The 6,213-nt window shown below is 66.9% G+C and overlaps 1 pseudogene across 1 annotated transcript; it reads right to left on the bottom strand.

Moving 5' to 3' along the window:
- Positions 1-727: 727 nt before the first annotated feature.
- On the bottom strand, positions 728-5,517 carry LOC309583081 (low affinity immunoglobulin gamma Fc region receptor II-like; annotated as a pseudogene). Its single transcript has 6 exons — positions 5,215-5,517; positions 4,694-4,951; positions 3,604-3,687; positions 3,178-3,199; positions 929-990; positions 728-804 (listed from the first exon to the last, which is right to left on the bottom strand). The product of its transcript is annotated as a low affinity immunoglobulin gamma Fc region receptor II-like (transcript).
- Positions 5,518-6,213: the final 696 nt, after the last annotated feature.

The raw sequence follows: 6,213 nt of genomic DNA on the forward strand, positions 1-6,213 counted from the left end.
TCCCTCCATTCCTGTCCCCCTGTTCCTGTCCCCATGGCCACCAGACGATCCTGGTCACCTCATGCTCGGGCTCTGCTGGCCTTGGGGACCTCAGGGCACCCCGCAGACCCCCTCTGCCCCCTCCCCACCGCTCTCTCCCTCACCAGGGCCCATCCCCGGGCCGTCAGGCCCGTGCCCGGGGCACTCACCCCACAGGAGCAGTGCCACCTTCCCGGCCATCCCGCTGTCCCCGGCCACCCGGGCTGGCTGTCACACGCTGCCGGGGCCAACTGTCCCCTGGGTGGCGGGCAGGAAGCGAGGTCACGTCTCGTCCCCACGTGTTGGTGGCCCTTGGTGGGGGCAGGGTGTTGCAGGGTGGGGGCAGGGTGGAGACACAGCAGGGGACAGGCTGGGGCCATGGTGGGACATGGTGTTCCCAGGAGTGGGGGGCTCAGGGCATGTGGGGATCTCAGGATGGGTGTCCCAGGGGAATGGGGAGAGAGGGGAAGTGACAGGGAGTGGCTGTCTGGGGAATGGGGGGCCCCATGTGTCAGGGGGTCCCCAGGATGGGGGTCCTGAGGGAATGGGGGGCAAAGGGGGTGTGGGTAAGGGGATGGAGATGCTGGGCAACAGGAGACCCAGGATGGGGCACCTAGAAAAGGGGGACACAGGGAATGGGGCTGCCACGGTCGGGTTCCCAGGGGAATGGGGGTCCCAGGGATGGGCAGTGCCTGGGGGGGCTCGTGGGTCACAGCTCCTTCACCGGGTGCCTCAGATTTTGGGGTGACTCAGGGCCCAGCACGGCCCCCCCGGGGCGCTCATTACCTGGGGCGGCATCACAGGGGGGTCCTGGGTAGCTCCGGTTCTGTGTCCCCCCCACCCTTTGGCTTTTTCCTCTTTATTTCTCTTTTGTCCTTCATTTCCTCACGGTTGTGCCACGCTGCCTCACCCCCCAGTGTGCGGCTCAGTGATCCTGGGGAGCTCCTGAGCAGGGAACGGGTTGGGGGCACCCTGTGCAGGGGGAATAGGGGGTGTGGGGGCGCAGAGAGGGGTGTGGGGGGCAGTGGGGATTGGGGGTGTCCGTCTGTGAACCCCAACACTTTCACTTTCTCTCTCGGGCAGCAGAAGGAAGAGGCCGTTTGTGCTGAGAGTCAGACGGGGGCGGGTTCTGACCTGGGGGGGCACATCCAGAGGGGTCCTGTCCTGGGGGGGGTCCCTGTTCTGGGGGTGACACATCCTGGGGGGATCCTGTCCCATCTCGGATCCTGGGGCTGCCCCATCCCGGCCAGGTGTTCCTGTCCTGGGGGATGGCGGTGCTGGGGGGGTCTCTGGACACATTCCTGGGGGTGGGGGGTCCCTGTCCCAGTGGTGGCACATCCTGGGGACCCCTGTCCTGGAAGGGCCCTGCCGGCTCCCACTGTCCCTGCTTGGGCACTGTGACCTCTGCAGGGCACAAATTTGGGGCTGCCCTGTCCCTTCGATGTCCCTTCCCCTTGATGGTCCCCTCCACTCTGGGAGCCCCCAATCCCCCTTTGGGATCCCCCAAGGTGCAGCCCCTCTTCCCCATCCTGCAGCCCCCTGTGACCCTTCTGTGGCTGAGAAGCCCCACGGGGTGCCAGTGGGGGTGACAGGGGGTGGGTGTCAGTCGGGGAGGGCACAGACCCCTCCACAACCTCCCACAGACACCCCAAGCCCCCAGCCCTGGCAGGGTCTCAGCGCTGGCAACCAGGAAATGGATGAGACCCTGCAGATGAAACGCTCGGGACACTCCTGGCTGTGCCCTGCTCTGCCCACAACACCTGAGCACCAACCTGCCCCCTCTGCCTCAACACCCACATGGAAAAATGGAGCTTTTTTCCTTCCGGAAATGGCTGATTTGGCCAAAAATTGATAACACACCACTGAGGCGCCACAAATGTGGGGGGCTGAAGCTGTTGTGGGGCTGCCCCCCCTCTCCGGCTCCCACTTCCCCCCGTGTGGTTTCCGTCCCGGGGGGTTGGGACACTTTGGGTTTGTTGGTTTTGAGCGAAAACCTATTTCAGACTTCTCCATTCTCGCTCATCCCCTGCAGGATCTGAGGCAGCAAGAGCAGCTTGGGAATGGAGCCCCAGGCAGGAAGCAGCTCCCAAACTCCTGCGTGCAGCCAGTGGCCATCCAAGTGTGGGGCCAGGCCACGCCACAGCCCCACTGCGCAGGGATGGGCATTGGCCAGCCCTGCTCTGGCCAGCCCCAGGGGCAGCCAGGACCTGAGGGTCCCCCCCGCCCCCTGGGCTTTGACTCTCGCAGCTTTAGAGCTGCTGCAAGGTGAGAATTGTGTGGGGGAAAAGGCGTGGCTGTGGTTTGCTCAGGCCTGCGAGAAGCACAAAAGCCAAGGGGAGCCCAAGCAGTGGCTCTGCGAGCGAGGGCCTTTGATGGTTTGCAGAGCAGGGCTGGCTGGAAAGCGCCCCTGCAGGGGCAGCTGCGAGGGAAGCAGCCCGGAAATGCAGCAATGCATCATTTTGTGCCTCTGCCCAAGGCACTGCGGGAGCCCCAAAACTCAGGCAAATGCCACAAGGATCTGCTCAGCACCCTGAGCGGGACCCTCCTCCTTCCTGCCTTGCCGTGGGCTGACGCTGCCCGGATGCCCCGCACCCACCAAAGCCGCTCTCTCACTGCCCTCCGCAGCCGGACGGGGAGAGAAAGTTTTTCGTAGAAGCAAGAAATTGGAGAATCCCGTTCCTTAAAGCAGGACAGAGCTGAACAAAGAAACACCATTTCTCCCAGTTTCAGCAAAAAGCTGCATTTTGGGCCCAGCAGAAGTCAGTCGGCTCCTCCAGTGTCCCCCAGCGCCCTCAGTGTCCCAGCACGTTCCCGTAGATGTCACTGGGTGCCCGCGGTCGCCCGTGGGGTCCCGGCAGCTCCGCGTAGGTCACTTGGGTATCCTGGGGCGGAGCGGTGCGGGTGGGCCCTGCAGGAGACCCTGGCTGTGGCATCTGTGTGACACCCCCCGTGGGTGACGTGTCCCTGTGTTTGTCCCACCCCGTACTCACCCTGCGTCCGCTTCGTCCCTGTGACGTGGGTGTACAGCACCTCCCCCTCCTCCGGGGGGGCCGGGGGCTCCGGGGGAGCCCTGCAGGGATGGGGGGATGTGTGAGAGGGGATGGGAGGTCTTGGGGGCTGGGGAAAAGGGGGGGTTCATGGCTGGAGCCCCCCACTCACCTTTCCTGGTGCTTCCTGGAGGCTGCAAAGGAAAGGGGTGGGGGTGACTGTGGGGTCCCCAAGGCCCTGACCACCCTCGGGAATCCTGAACTCCCACAGGGCTCTCAATTCCCCCCAGGAGCCCCCAGCATTCCTGGAGACCCCCAGAACCCCTGACCCACACCAGTGGCCCATGTCCTGATGTCCCCAGAGCCCCAAGGCTGTCAGGGACGGGCACCCTCCAGACTACCCTAGGATTCCTGTAACAACCCCCAGCATCCCTGCACCACCCTCCAACACCACCCCAAATCATTGAGGACCTCGAGCAAAGGTCACTGGGGTCTCAGCACTGCCCAAGTCAGTGGCTGTGGGTGCTGCCCCATCATCCCCACATTCTCGGTGGCCTCCCAGCTCCCCAGGGCCCCCGTTGGCCCCATTGTCACCCACCCAGGCGATGCCACCGGTGCCAGCCCACAATGACACCCACGAGCAGGAGCAGGAACAGGAGGGACCCGGCAACACCTGCAGCCACTGCTGGGGACAGAGGGGGACACATCAGGGTCAGCTGCCATGCCGGGGCTTCTGCACCCTCCAGTAACCCCGAGTGAGCCCACCTGTGTCCCAGTGTGCCCGCGGTGTCACCGTCAGTGCCAGCTCGGGGCTGAGCGCCCGGAACACGCGGTGTCCATCCTGTCCCAGCTGGTTGGTGGCCACGCACTGGTAGGTGCCGGAATGTCCCACATGGACGTCGCCGAGCTCCAGGAGGGGACCCCGGGCCACCTCGCTGCCGTTGCGCAGCCAGGTGAAGGTGACAGGGGCTGAGCCCACCTGCACCGAGCAGCGCAGGGTCACGGGGTCACCTGCGTGCACCGGCTGTGCCAGGGCACCGGGGCTGATGGTGGCATTGGCCACGGGCACTCCTGGGGGAGAGGCAGGGCTGAGGCCGGGGGGAGGGGCTGGCACCGGGAGAGGGGAGCAGGGACGCGGGGATGAGAGCGGGATGGGTGAGATGTCGCGGATGGGTCACGCCAGGGAGGGGTGAGGAGGCACCGGGAATGGTGTCTGGAAAGGATGGGGGTTCCCAGGCAGGAGTGGCGGACCCGTGGCGGCTGTCGGGGCTCCCCGCGCCCATCCCCGCACTCACTGCGCACCGTGACGCGGAGCCGGGCGCTGCTCTTCCGCACGGCCCCCGCTCGGAGCGCACCTGGCAGCTGTAATTCCCCGAGTGGGAGACCCCCACGGCGGGCAGCAGGAGCTGCGGGGACCCCTGCGGGCCCCCCACCAACCGCCCGTGCCGGTAGAAGAGGTGCAGGAGGGGGGCTCGGGGCCGCAGGGGGCTGGGGGTGCTGAGGCAGCTGAGATTCAGGGGGGACCCCTCGGTGGGCTCGGGGGGACCCTCCAGCACCGGCAGCGAGAAGAGCTCTGGGAAGGAGATGGAGTGGGTAGGATGTGACCCCGAGCCTGCTGTGAAGGGGCTGTGGGGGTGCTGAGGTGTGGGGGTGTCGGGGTGTCAGAGTGGCGGCTGTGGGGTGCTCACTGTGCACTGTCACTGTCACCGGCGCTGACTTCTTCCAACCTTCGTAATACACCCAGCCCCTGCAGCGGTAGCGGCCGCTATGGTGCAGCTGCAGAGGGGACAGGGACAGCTCGGTCCTATTGTGAAACCGCTGCAGTTGTTTCTCCTCGCGGTAGAAGGACACCCAGGTCACCGGATTGTCCTGCCAGCTCCGGCAGCGCAGTGTCACCGTGTCCCCCTCCAGCAGCGCCCGCGCCGGCACCTGCAGCACCAGCCAGGCTGGGGGACAGGGGGGTCCGGTCACACCGTGGGGATCCGTGGGGTCCCGATGGCACCGGGACGCCCCGATTGGGTCACAGCCAGCGCACCAGGGGTCCCCAATTCCAACACGGGGCTCCGCTCGCACGGGGATGCTCTGGGATGTCCCCGTGTGCAGGGGACGGGCTCTCGTCACACCAGGGGGGTGACCCATGGAGCGGAGCCCACCCAGAGCCCTCGGGGACCCCGCGGGTGCCAGGCTGGGGACACCCAACCCCCCTCACCACTGGAGACGCTCACGGGGGGGCTGCGCCCGGTGCCGGGTCTGTCACACTGGTAGGTGCCACTCTCGGTGACAACGAATCGGTCGGGTCCCTGCAGCCGCCAGCGCTGCCCGTCCTTGTACCAGGTGGTGGCAGCGGCGGTGGCCGAGCCCTGGCAGGTCAGTGTCACCCGGTCCCACAGCACCGGCGGCGTCCAGGGGGGCTGCACGAGGAGCTGGGTGGTCTGGGCGCCTGCGGGTGACAGGGGACACCAGCCTGCCAGGGCCAGCGCGGGATGGGGACAGCGGGGCGGGGACGTGGCATCCCCCCGAGGACTCACCAGCGAGGCCGAGGGTCTGGGCTGGAAGGGAGAAGGGACAGGGCTGGGTGGGGGTGGCAGCGCGGGGACAGCGGCACCCGGGGCACGGAGTGTGGGGCTGTCCCCAAACTGTCCCCACGGGGTCACCGGTTTAGCACGGAGGTCTCAGGGATTGGGACACCTCTGTCACCCTGGGCTGAGGCAGGACATGAGGACACTGTGGCCACTCCGGGCATGGGGACTCGACCGACACCCGGTGCTGGCCCAGGTCACCTCCAGCAGCCCCACGGCTCCTCTCACCACCACCAAATCTCCCTGGTGCTTGGCCCTTTCTCCCTGCCCCTGTCCTCACGCCTGGCCCAGTCCCATCGTGCCCATCCCCACATCCCCGTCCTTACATTCCTGTCCCTCCATTCCTTCCCCTGTTCCCCACAGCCACCCCACGACTCCGGTCACATTTAAGGGCTCCATGCCCATGCTCGGGCTCTGCTGGCCTTGGGGACCTCAGGGCACCCCGCAGACCCCCTCTGCCCCCTCCCCACCGCTCTCTGCCTCACCAGGGCCCATCCCCGGGCCGTCAGGCCCGTGCCCGGGGCACTCACCCCACAGGAGCAGCGCCACCTTCCCGGCCATCCCGCTGTCCCCGGCAACCCGGGCTGGCTGTCACACGCTGCCGGGGCCACCTGTCCCCTGGGTGGCGG

This window comes from Coloeus monedula (assembly GCF_965178545.1).
Source record: "Coloeus monedula genome assembly, chromosome: 29".
Classification (NCBI taxonomy): domain Eukaryota; kingdom Metazoa; phylum Chordata; class Aves; order Passeriformes; family Corvidae; genus Coloeus; species Coloeus monedula.